The sequence below is a fragment of the Eufriesea mexicana genome, unplaced genomic scaffold, assembly GCF_001483705.2.
Source record: "Eufriesea mexicana isolate 0111107269 unplaced genomic scaffold, ASM148370v2 scaffold472, whole genome shotgun sequence".
Lineage (NCBI taxonomy): Eukaryota > Metazoa > Arthropoda > Insecta > Hymenoptera > Apidae > Eufriesea > Eufriesea mexicana.
The window spans coordinates 352,954-367,330 of record NW_016908628.1 but is presented as its reverse complement, the minus strand read 5'-3'; the positions used below and the strand labels follow the sequence as shown (position 1 = coordinate 367,330).

General features: G+C 31.0%; 1 long non-coding RNA gene across 2 annotated transcripts in view; it reads right to left on the bottom strand.

Moving 5' to 3' along the window:
• Window positions 1-14,377, bottom strand: part of LOC108545516 (uncharacterized) — a 232,606-nt gene that overhangs the window by 24,783 nt on the left and 193,446 nt on the right. The window lies entirely within an intron of this gene.

Below are 14,377 nucleotides of genomic sequence, written 5' to 3'. Positions count from 1 at the left end.
GCAGGAATGGGGGCTCAAGGGGCAGAAATTAGGTTATCTTTGGATGGATGTGCAGAAGAATAGCCTCTTTCTTTCTATTTTTCACATGTTCTCAAATCTGACCACGAGAGAGTTGCATTATTGAATGTATTTGTTGTGTTTTTTAATTATATTCTTTCTTTTTTGGATTTAATTTAATTAACCTCTTAGACTTGGCTGAATTTTCTCCATAACAGAGTTCAACGCGAATTACGCATAAATGATATAGCACTCCATAGCTATCTCTGGTATAATAGAAACAAAGACTGTATTCTGTTTGTATATTGTTAACACTGTTATGAAACGTTGTGAAGGCGAAAAAGGTGTGACACAAGACAAATGAAAACGAACATTTAATTGAAACGGTGGACAATTGAGCTTTGGAATAAGCCACTACAGTGGCGTGTTATTCGGAAAAATTACATCCACGGAAGCCACTATAGTGGTGCATTGTGCCTAAGAGGTTAAATTGCAAATACGAATATAAAATGTAAATTCAAAATATATAAATATCAATGCAAAAATTTAAAATGTTCTACAAATTTGATTGTAAAATACACAGACACAGAAATTATGCCTGTAATATATTTCATCGAGAAACCACACTATTAAAGATCCCCCATAGAAACCTCATAGTATTTTTCTTTCTATTTTTGACATGTTTTTAAATCTGACCATGTGAATGTGTGAGTTGGATTATTGAATGTATTTACTGTGTCTTTTTATTATATTCTTTTCTCTCCTTTTTGATTTAATTTAATTAAATTGCAAAGATGAGTATAAAATGTAAATACAAAATACATAAATATGAATACAAAAATTTAAAATATTCTACAAATTTGATTATAAAATACAGAGGTACAGAAATTATGTCTGTAATGTATTATATTTCATCGAAAAGCTACATTATTAAAGCTCCCCCATAGAAATCTCATAGCATTTTTCTTTCTATTTTTGACATGTTTTCAAATCTGACCATGTGAATGTGTGAGTTGGATTATTGAATGTATTTGGTGTGTTTTATTATTATATTCTTTTCTCTCCTTTTTGATTTAATTTAATTAAATTGCAAATACGAATATAAAATGTAAATTCAAAATACATAAATATGAATACAAAAATTTAAAATATTCCACAAATTTGATTATAAAATACACAGCTACAGAAATTGTCTGTAATGTATTATATTTCATCGAGAAGCCACACTATTAAAACTCCCCCATAGCATTTTTCTTTCTATTTTTGACATGTTTTTAAATCTGACCATGTGAATGTGTGAGTTGGATTATTAAATGTATTTGCTGTGTTTTATTATCATATTCTTTTCTCTCCTTTTTGATTTAATTTAATTAAATTGCAAATACGAATATAAAATGTAAATACAAAATATATAAATACGAATGCAAAAATTATAATATATTCTATTGTACAAATTAATTCTACAAATTATTTCTACAAATTAATCTATTCATATTCTACAAATTAAAAATAATTTAAACAAATTCAAAAAATTAAAAATATTTTACAAATTCGATTATAAAATACACAGATTCAGAAATTATGCCTGTAATATATTCCATCGTGAAGTCACACTATTAAAGCTTCCCCATAGAAACCTCATACTCCAAGCCTACACAATAGTCTCGAATCATCACTCCAGCTTTCGCAATTTAATCACGTCATTCGATTCGCTCCTAAGTAATCCATCGTAGCGAGATTTGATAATTACGTAATACCTTCCCATTAACATAATAACAATCGGCCTCGATATTAGCTAATTAATATACCAATATACCCATACGATGTTCCTAATGATTTAAGTCGACATTTCGCCGGACATAATGAGACAAAGCATTATTGTCCCGACGTTATGTAGCCAGCATGATATCGCGGCTGCATAAATTACCCGAATACGTTTTAACGTCAATTAAATTACCCTCGATCGTTTGCTTCGATCCAGTGGACAGTCCAGCGATCGCCGCGATTTCTTTAACCGCACGAACCAATTTCCATCGAAAATTCTTCGCGTGCGTATACAGGGTGACTCCCACAAAGGTATCGATAATTCTATTTTGGTTAGAGATAGAGAAAAATGTTAATAGGATGAAATTAATGGTTTCGAAAGGCCACCAAGCTCGTATAAATAGTTTTCACGTAGACGAAGGCGTAGTGATGATATAAAGCCGAATAATATTTTTTTAAACATATACCTATATTTTTCTTTACACATATCGATTCCTCTCTTCATTCTACGTGAAAAAGTATTAGACATACATAGTCGAAAAATGTATACTTAAGTGGATTTTCTACTATTTTACATGATTTTTCGAATATCTTTGAAAAATTATTGCAACGTATCATTAAGACTTCGCGTTTTGAAATTAATAAGGTTTCATTGTATAGGCTTGGACTACAAGCGTTGCATTTTTTGTTAAGAAAGATTGAAAATTGACGGTGTTACGAACCGTCGTCTGAAGAGCCTCTTAAAAATCCATTATTGACGGTGTCCGTAATTCAAGCTCTTCCTATTATCTGAGATACAAAAATTTAATAGAATTTCTGTTAAGTATTAGTATAGCTACGACTGGTACTAAAAAAAACCAAAAATATCGGTAAATAAAAAATGGCGGCACTCGGAATCTACCTTATCGACATATTCGCTTTCTTTTTAAATATACGAGTATGAAAAGGATAGAAAGAATAAGAATTTTTTGATAATTCTAATAGGGGCCATAGGCACGAATATACTGAACATTTGTGCCAAATTTTGCGCTGATCTGCATAACACTTTTTGAAAAATCGCGGTTATTTATTTGAAAAATACAGTTTCGATAAATATGCGTTTAATGTAACATAACAATTGAAATAACTATAACTCCGTTATTCGTAATAGTTGGAATTTAAAATTTACAGAGAGTATTCCTGAAAACGCGTACTTTAAGAAGAGAAAAGAGAAAAGATCGATATTTTTGACCACAGATAGTAGAAAACCCTTTAACGGGATACTTTGAACACTTTGTCCGGGGCTGTTCAGCCAGCAGATTTACAACAGGTGTCGCGTCGCGTTGCGATCGAAATTCTTTTATTTCCGACGGGTTGTAAGGCCGTCTCGCGACTACGATACGTGTTGTCCGCCAAATTAATATTGGGCAACTGTTTAAGTTGCACGAGCGGAAAAGAGTCGTGTCTACGACGTTCGACGTTTCGAAAAGAACGTGGCGTGTTGTTGATTTGAATCGGTTAGACGGAGCTTTTGAAGAGAACCGTGTCTCTGAGGTCTCGAACCGAACTGTTTTAGAGAGAACCGGTGTCTCTCAGAGCTCGTGCGGAAGTGAGCTCCTCGGTCTTCCTAAGATCGGCCTTAGGAAAAATCGGGAGCTCGCCAAATATGATTGGCTGTTTTTGACCAAGGGCGTTCTCTTGGTTCGCGAATCCGTGACCTTGGAGTAAGGGAAGGTTCCCCCAAAAAACAACGACAGTGGAGGAAACCCTCTCCTCCAAGGTGGGGTACCTGGGGTCCACCCGCGCGCTGGTGACCCCATCGGTCGTTTGTTACCCCTAGCGAGGGCCTGAGGCTTCCAACGTGTGCGGACCACGTGGAGCCCTCAGGCCTATTGTCAGCCAAGTCTTAAGAGCCGTCGCCTAATTTCGTTAAATTAGGGATTTCCAGGATTCTCGTGTTCCGCGACACGAGAAGTCAAAGAAAAAAGGTAAAGCAGTCAAACATGCTGAAGGCATGGAGCGGGAAATTCCGATGCCGAATTGTTCGACCCTAAGACCTGGCTGTTGGAAGATCGTAACGGGTTTTCCTTGTTCCACGACGGAACAACAGGTTCTTGATCTATAGCTCTGGGTCATGCTACCACCTACTCCGATAAAGAAAATTTCCCGAAATATCTCGTTAAATATTCATTTTTCGACTATGTGTTTCTACTAGCTTTTTAGAAACCAATCATCTTCCTCTAGCAATATTTCTATCTTCAACCGAAAGAAAAATATCGCTTGATACCGATCCGCGAATCACCCTGTACACGTGCGTGATCACGGTGCAAAGGATTCGCTGGTAGAGACGGGCGGTGTCAGGAGAAACTTTCAGAAAGCGCAGCCACTCGTTAGTCCTTAAAACGACGAGGGCCTTAGCGCAGATAGCTACGGACTGTCGTCGACAGAATACGCCGGTGAATTTAACGACCCTCCAAGGGACAATGTTAATTTTTGTCCCGTCGTTCCTTCTGGATTAAACATCAGACCACGAGACGTAGGTATTTTTTGAGACACGTCTATTCTCTTTCGTCTCACTTTTTTTTTTTTTTGGTTGGTATGAGATGGTTTGATAGATTTCCAGCAGTGAGTGACTCACTGCGTGTGTTTTCAGAATGAGATAAGGGGTTTTGTTGATATTTTTTGGGTTATTTTGAGGAGATCTTGAGGGTAGTTTGATGTTTGTGAAAAGATAGTATTTTGTTTTAAATTTGGAATGGAAATGGATTGTTAAGTATGCAAAGTAGTTTGGAAATTTATTGTTCTTTTTTTAAATTGAAATTTGGTGTTAGTGATTATGCTGATATTAGTGATATTAGTTTGAAATTCGGGAAGATATTGATTTTTAATTTCATACTAGTTTTGGAATTATATTGTTTGTGATAAAAGTTAATTTAAACATTTATTGATTTCTTTTTCTTTTGAAATTAGTTATTATGTATATAAAATTTATTGTGTGAGGGTGGTTTGATCGGTTTTTAAGTTGTCTGCATTTAAAAATGAATTATTAAATTCACCCACAAAATTGTATTCTGTAGAAAAACAAAATTGTACTTACAAAATAGAAAGATTTCTAATAACATAAGAAAATTTTTAAACCGTCTTTAATTTTGTAACAATCTATATACTATAATATATACAAATTATTTTTTTTTCCTATGATATAAACGCTATTTTTCTCAAATTTAATAAAATATATGTACGTATCTTTCAGGTTTCCAAAATATACCTAACTTAAAAATAATAAAAATAAATATTGTACGTAAATAAATAGTAAATAATAGAAGTGAATAATACGAGTAAATAAATAGTAAATAATAAATAAATATTACACGTAGTTTATGTACTCTATGGTTAATAAATAGAACCTAATTATTCATCATGTCTGAAATATAAAACAAAAAATTTCATATTTTATTAAAATTTATAAAAATTGACTTCATTTCCACAGAGACTTCCACATCAACTTTCTGGAATCAACATATTACACTATTATGCATACTCCTTATATGTCCACGGTAATCCTTTCGGTATCACGCGCAAATCCAATTAGCCTCGGAATTGTACATGAACATCCTCTAGCGGCAGAAACTTAAAACACGCGGCTCTAATGGAAGAATGGCCGCGGAGTTCAGCTTTAGCTTACCAATTGTTCAAAGTTATAATGCAATCTCTTTCGAAGTGCAAATATAATATTTCAATATTTTTCATATTCCATATATTAATTTTTGTGAAATACTATAGAGCCCATCAAATAAACAATTTACAGGATCATATTCTTATTAAAAAATGTTACTAATTACGAGAAACCTAACCTAACATCTTTCTGGAACTCATATATTACACTATTATGCACACTCCTTATATGTCCATGATTAGCCTCGGAATTGTACATGAACATCCTCTAGCGGCAGAAACTTAAAACACGCGGCTCTAATGGAAGAATGGCGGCGGAGTTCGGCTTTAACTTACAAATCGTTCTAAGTTTTAATGCAATCTTTTTCAAAGTGGTCGTTTGCGGTGCTTTCCACGACGGTGAAATTGATCGTCCTTTGTAGTGGCCGTGGAAGTAAAAAGGGTAGCCGAAGAAACCACGGCTAGACATTTCCATCGAAATTCTCCTTGTTTGCTCACACTTTGGTAAGCGGTCGACCGGAAACGCTAAGGACGACCTTGAACGCTATGCAACCACTGTCCACAGCTTTTACGCGACTGCCGGTAATTTCAGCGAACGGAAGAAGGGGCGGAAGAGGGAGGAAAAAAGGAGGCTAGGAATGCAATTTCAGGTCCGGCCATTTAGGTGGTCAGGGACGTGATTTTCATAGGGCTGACCGGTTTCATGCATCACGAAAGGTCATACACCGGCCGCCATTCCTTGCAGAATTAAGTTCACAGATTTTACTCGTGTTTTATGACGTTTCAGTTTGAAAGCTTTTGAATATAGCGTCTCACTTAGGAATAATACTTCAGAGGGTTGCGGAAGTACTGCTATCAGAGTTGTTCGGTTTAATTTAATTTCATTTAGGTTCATTTCGTTATTTTCGTTTCGCTAAAAGCTCTATCGAGTGTTGTATACGTATATTTTCTAGAGTTTTCTAAGAAAAATATATAATTAACGAGGGGTATTGAGGTTTAATGAAATTTTTCTCGGCTTTTCTCAGCGAAATTACAAATTTTAAAACGAAATTACGAATTAATTCGAAACTTGTATTAATTTATGTTGGTGAAATTTTATATTGTTTATGTAATACATTTTGAGGTTAAATTATTTCTTATTCGAGTAAACTGTATTTTATATATTACATTTTTATATTCCACTTTTAATATATGTTAATTATTTCCAATGTTGCAGTTGAAAATTTCGAACTCTCCAAGTAGTAACAAATGCAATATTTTATAACGATTCTAAATATTATGTTATAAATATTTTATAAGAATTTTTTGTATCTTGTTTATTCCTTTTCACATATTTGTTACGATGGAACTATTAATGATTAATACAATTCTAATAATACCTAAATAGTGTTTTTAAAAATTTTGGAAAAATTATAGAAAAAATTAAAACAAAGAGAAGAACCATAATGATTGTATACTACACTAGTAATCTTCGTTTTTTGATTGCGTTGATAATTAATAAAACAGAAATAATAATACCTAAATAGCGTTTTTAAAAATTTTGGAAAAATTATAGGAAAAATTAAAACAAAGAGAGGAACCATAATGATTGTACACTAAACTAATAATCATCGTCTTTTGATTACGTTCATAATTAATAACACATAAATAATAATACCTAAATGACGATGTTAAAAATTTAGGAAAAATTTTATCAAAATTTAAAACAAAAAGAAAAACAATAATGATTGTATACTAAACTAGTAGTCATTCTTTTCACATCAGTATCGAAAATTTTATATTGAATTAGCAAAAAAATAACTTTGGTAATTTTAGTATAAAATAATAATTATTTCGTTTGAAAGAATAACAGTTTTATTACACAATATATTAACAATTTTCATTTATAATAAATAATTCCGACTAAAAGCATTCCAAATTAGAAATACTGCTGTGTTTAACAGAAACAATATTATTCTCTGTAAAAATTTGACGTTAATTATTATTGGCAAATATAATATTTTAATATCTTTATATTAATTTTCATTTTAAAAATCAATGAATTCTATAAGGTTCATAAAATAAACAATTTACAGGATGATACTTTGATTAAAAAATGATGATAATTACGAGAAAAACTTTTTTGCACAGTATTTACTGCACAAGTGTGTGCATAGCTACATAATCAATAAACCTAGGCGATCATTACGAGGAAGCAAAAATTGAGAGATTTTATTAAAGGAAACGCGGCTGGTTTTAATTTGTGATTCTCCATAGGGCCCTATGAAGTTCCTGGCTTCTTTTGTCTTGCACGTACTGTATGCACGCGTGCTTTGATCGCTCGAGCACTCATCTTTCAATCAATCTACGTACAGACACGTCGACAACCTTAGCAAGCGGTTCAATAAACCTGCTGTACTTTCAAATCGAACATCGGTTTATCTTTCAAATAATTCTCCCCTCGTTTTTAACACGAAAAATTACATTTTCTTTTCTCTTTTCTTTTACGAGTAATTATGCTGGAACAATAGGAATTCCTTTTGATAAATAATAACGGAGTTTGGACTTCAAATTTCAAAACAGCAAATGTACAATTTGGATTCTAAAATTTCAAATGTTCAGTTTAGATTCTAAAACTGCAAATGTTCAGTTTGAATTTAGAAATTCCAAATGTTCGGTTTGAATTTAAAAATCCTATATATTTAATTTGAATTTTAAAATTCTGAACGATCAATTTTAGTTGCAAAATTTCAAGCGCCTAATTTGAATTCTAAAATCCCAAATTTCTAACTTAAGTTCTAAAATTTCAAGTGTCCAGTTTGGATTCCAAAACTTCAAATGATCAATTTGGATATCACAATTCTAAATTTCCAATTTCAGTTCCAAAATTCCAATTGTTCAATTTGGATTTCAAAGTATCAAATATCGAATTTATATTATAAAATTCCAAATTTTCAATCTCAGTTTAAAAATTTCAAATATCTAATTTGGATTCTAAAATTCCAAATTTCTAATTTCAGTTTCAAAATTCCAAGTGTCCATTTGGGTTTCAAAATTCAAACGTTCAAGTTGGATTTCAAAGTACCAAATGTCGAATTTATATTATAAAATTCCAAATTTTCAATTTTAATTCGAAAATTTCAAGTATCCAATTTGGATTCTAAAATTCCAAATTTCTAATTTCAGTTTCAAAATTTCCTAATGTCTAATTTGGGTTTCAAAATTCAAACGTTCAATTTGGATTTCAAAGTACCAAATATCGAATTTATATTACGAAATTCCAAATTTTCAATTTCAGTTCGAAAATTCCGAGTATCCAATTTGGATTCCAAAATTCCAAATTTTCAATTTCAATTCCAAGATTCAATTTCAAAAATTGTATTTCAATTCCAAAATTCCAGGTGTCCAATTTAGGTCTCAAAATTCAAACGTTTAATTTGGATTTTGAAATCCTAAATTTCCACTTTGGATTCCAAAATTCTAGAATTGCACCTTAAGGCATAACTTAATTCCAATTTATTATATATATTATATATGTATTACACGTATATGTACAAATTTGCATTTAGCAAGTTTAAATTTTGTAATTTATTATCACCAGAAACATACAAATATTTTAATGTAACCAACGTTAATAAATATTCAAAATCTTCTTAAGATTATAATCAGGCATTGTATAATTTCAGAAGCTCGTGTTTATGCGTATGCAAATCACTGTTGCTACCAAGATAAGACAACAAAACATTATAGTATAAAGAAGAAAATACGATGAAACTTCTGTGTATAAATACGTGTAAAATAGTTCTTCAGGTTATAATTTCAACAACCCAACATGATAATGGTTGTAAAGCAGAATTTATTAATTATTTAAAAGATTTGACTAAAATAATATAAATATTGGAATATAAATTGTTTAATAGATATATAACACTAATTTATGTTAGATTATTATGGTGCAAGGTGAGATACCATCACACAAAGTACTAAAGAGACACGTATTACTGAAAATTAACGAAAATTTGAAAATAAAGATGGCGTAAGGAAATCACGACAAACAGTGGCGACATCTGCCATCGATTGATCCAATTATGCATATATCGATCACAGGAACGTCTGACAGCAGTAATAATGAATAAAATGGGAAAATTTTATGTACATATTTTACGTGCATATTACATATAGTTGACGCACATAAAACTGAGGGTTTATAGGGTTTATGTCGAATAGATTATCCTTATTCCGCGAAACCCAAAGACTACAAGTAATATCTTTTCATGAGCTATAGGAAACCTGGAAGGGAATGGAGTATTTGCATAAACATATTTCATCCTCTTCAACTATGAATCATCATAATTTGCAATACATCCGAGTAACATGATTATTGTTTAATTCAACACATACTACATAAAATAATCTCTAATTTAATAAATTTTTAAATTAAATTTAATTTAATTTCGAATAACACGAATTTTTTAAATTGACAGAGAGTGTATTCGAAGATATAAGAATTAAATAATTAGATAACAAATATGAATATAAATAGTAATATATATAAATAATAAGAAAATAAATTTTAATACATAATTAAGTTAATGTAACATGACAGTATAATTTCAAAAACTGACAGTGAATACAAACATGAATAATCCTAAAATTAGGAAATATGATAAATAGAATAATTAAATAAATGGTAAGAAAATCTAGTTTAATATTAAATTTAATACAATACAATAATATGTTTTCAAAAATTAAAAAATATTCATCAAGATACGAGAACCTTAAATTTAGAAAACCAACATAAAACAATACATAACTAAATAAATATTTGTTGACATCCAATTTTGTATAATATAATTATTACAATTTTTTTAACGTACTATAATTATCATACATCATATAATAATGATAATGATAATAATAATAAACTCTATATATTAATTATATAACAAAATAAATATTTGTTGACATCCAATTTAGTATAATACAATTATTATAATGTTTTTTAACGTATTATAATTATCATACATCATATAATAATGATATATTAATTTATATAATAATGTTTATTATAGATAATAACCTTAATTATTTGTGTCTAGAAACAGAATTTTCGTCAAAATCCCAGTAACCTCATACTCTATAAACGCATTACAGCGTCTCAAGGTTTTCCAGTTCGTGACATTTCCATCTATGCGAATATTACCAGAGTCTTGTTAATAACATGATTAATTACGAGCATCATTTACAGACGTGTACACTGTTTATTGATATTTCCCCAGGACGCAGATATTTGCCAGAAATGTTAGGCAGCGATGTATTATAGATAACATGTACATATATATATATATATGGCATATTCTCGCGAGAACCGTGTTTATGCGAAGCAATGGCAATTACACATTCGAGATAGTACTGTTACACAAGAATGAACTATTGTTCGCGAGTCAAGATTTCGTATACACACAAGCGCGATACTCGATTTGTTCCCGATATAATCTCAAGGCATGTACACCTCAGACTGTTTCCTGAAGCTGCCTACTGATTGCTATTAAATGCACTAATTCGTGGGAAAGAATAAATAAGGAGAAGAGAGCGAGAGAAGTTACCGTTGATAGTCTAATTTGCGTTGGGTATACCTATTTAAAGAGAAAATGGAAAAGAGTCATTCTATTGTTTTAATGAAACGGTGAATAATACGTGATCAATTGTTGAAATTATTGGATTGCTATAGTAATATCACGCGAATTAATTTATTATGGGATTAGAGTATAAATAGAATTTATTGGAGTATTACAGTATTATTGTAATTTAATAATAACAATAATAATAATATATTTAATATATACTTTATATTTATTTAATACAGTATAATATTTCAAAAATTTTAAAATTGTTCTTTTTTACAGTCTTGAATGATGGTAAAATATATGTAAAACGAGAAATGATCACACTATAATAAACATCTATCTATAACAACAAATGGGACGAAAAGTGTAAAAACCTTAAACAAGGTGGACATGAAATGAATTATAATTAAAGAAAAAAGAATTTGAAAATCTTTAAAATCCAAAGAATATATTTCCAAATGAATCACTATATCCAACTCATTGCCAAAGATGTCCAAATCAGAATATCAAAACAAAACCGACATTTCGACAAATTTCGAAATTTTAAAATTCTAAATCGAAATTTCAAAAATTCAGAAATCGGTAAAATCGTTTCTTTCAAACAACACTGAATCCATACACAGAATATATCAAGAAATTACCATATCCAACTCATTCTCAGAGATATACAAACTAGAATATCAAAACAGAACCGACATTTTGCCAAATTTCGATATCCTTCAAAACTCCAAATCTAAATTTTAAGAATTCAAAAATCTGTAAAATCGTTTCTTCCAAACAACACTGAACCCATACAAGGAATATATCAAGAAACCACCAAATCCAACTTATTGTCAGAGATATCCAAACCAGAATACCAAAACGAAACCGACATTTCGCCAAATTTCGAAATTCTTCAAAACTCCAAATCTAAATTTTCAGGATTTAAAAACCTGTAAAATCGTTTCTTTCAAGCAACACTGAACCCATACAAGGAATATCCCAATAAATGAATCACCATATCCAACCTATTATCAGAGATATCCAAACCAGAATACCAAAACAAAACTAATATGTCAAAAAATTTCAAAATCTTCCAAAATTCCAAACCTAAATTTCAAAAATTCAGAAATCGGTAAAATCGTTTCTTTCAAACAACACTGAATCCATACACAGAATATATCAAGAAATTACCATATCCAACTCATTCTCAGAGATATCCAAATCAGAATATCAAAACAGAACCGCCATTTTGCCAAATTTCGAAATTTTTCAAAACTCCAAACCTAAATTTTGCGAATTTAAAAATCTCTAAAATCGTTTCTTTCAAACAACATTGAACCCATACAAGAAATGTACCAAGAAACGAATCACCACATCCAACTCATCGTCAGATGCGAACAAAAATGTAACTCCCACTAAAGTTTACTCACACTATCAACTCATAATACCACGATAAAAGAATGACACGAAAGAATGAGAAAAATATGAAAGAATCGGGGAAAATCCACCTAAAACCTGCTAAAACCTACCAATCTCATCAACCAATCTCAAGCTACCTCCGGAGAAAATTCTCGCCCTATCTCAGAGAAAGTATCATCAGCTGAGATCAGGTTAGAGGATGCATTCGCGTGAACTGGTCAGCCAAGGACTCCCAATAATTTTGTCTCTCCGTTGCTCGCTGATGGCGAATCTAGGGTCAGCGCAGGTGGCTCTGACGTCGCAACTTACCCAACGTGTTTGGATACCTTGGCACCAAAGTTTATTGCCGTAAGAAACGGCAGAATGAAAAGTTCCAAGGTCTCGTTGATGACACGGATTAAGATCGATTTTGAGAAGCACATAACCCGAACTGCAGGGTTAGGTTCCATGGAAGAAGATGGAGAAAGAGAAGATTCCTGGGTGTTCCAATGTAGCTCATTTTGCAACGAAGAAGTTTATCTCGTTTGCACTTCGCACGGTGTGCGATATTGTAGCACACGGTGCCGTTTTTTCGCCACAGATTTTATGAAACGGGCGTACGTTGGCAAGGAAAACTCCGCGGGGGTGGAGAATGTTCAGTAACTTTTCAGGTTTATTAGTCTCGAGGGTGGTGCTCGAGTTCTTATTGAAACAAAGTTCCAGCACTGCTGACTAATTGGGAGAATACGTTTCTTTCTTTCATGACTGCACAGATTCTTCTGATCTTTATACGATTCCGCGATAAATATCGCAGACCTTGCCCTTCTTCTATCGATCTGACCTTCGAGGTAAGTCATGCGAGAAATTGTGCGTTAGGATTGTTAGTGGTGGATGAAATTTAATAATAATAAGAACAATTATTTATTTAATTACAAAGATTATCAAAGACAAATATTTGGTTGAAATATAATGAATTTAACAAGATCACATGCTCACACGTCTTCTCAGTATTAAAACCTGAATTCATTAGATATTGCCATCCTATGCATACTTGCTCTACTCGTCCCTTTCTCACATACATCGCTATTTTATTATATCAACACATATATTTAAAAATCTAGGTAACCATTACCACAGATTTTGGATATGAAAATTGAGAAATATGCTCTTTTTCTTTTTTTGTTAAAATAAAAGAGTGGAATTAAATAATTATTTCTTCCATTTTTATGGGAATATTGTTACATGGGAGTCATCACACATCACTATTAATACACAATTGCAACTAACGTATGTCAAATCACTCTCCCTTTTCTTCTTTCTTCTTTCATACGTTACATTAACATACACAATTCACACAACACCTCAATTATTACACGCATACTCATTTATCATAACCTGAATTCATTATATATTTCCATCCTATGTATACTTGTTCCACTCATTCCAATACATATATATTTAAAAATCTATGTAACCATTACCACATGGATTACTTAGAACTTTGAGATGATTATTTTTAATTTCATTAGACAACGAGTTGAGAATATTTATGTTTTCATAAAATATTTTTATGGAATTTGTTATTTCTTATGAATGGATGTATGGGTTTATGAGTACGTAGTCATCTTGTTGAATTGTAAATTTTTAAATTGGTTTGTAATTAAATTGACTTTAATCATTTCTTTTTCTATTTATTTGTATGGTATCGGTATTATTCTCATTTAATATAATTTATTAAGACACATAATAACTAATTAAATATATTAATATAATAAAAATAATATATAATATTCGTATTATTGTCGTACGATATAATTTATAAATATCATACAATAGTTAGTTAAATATATAAATTTAATTTTGAGAAATATAGATATATATAAATAATATACAATACAAATAATACCTATAAAAATAATACAAATAAATAAATAATATAAAATCGAATTCTGTAATTTACATTTAAAAATTGAAAT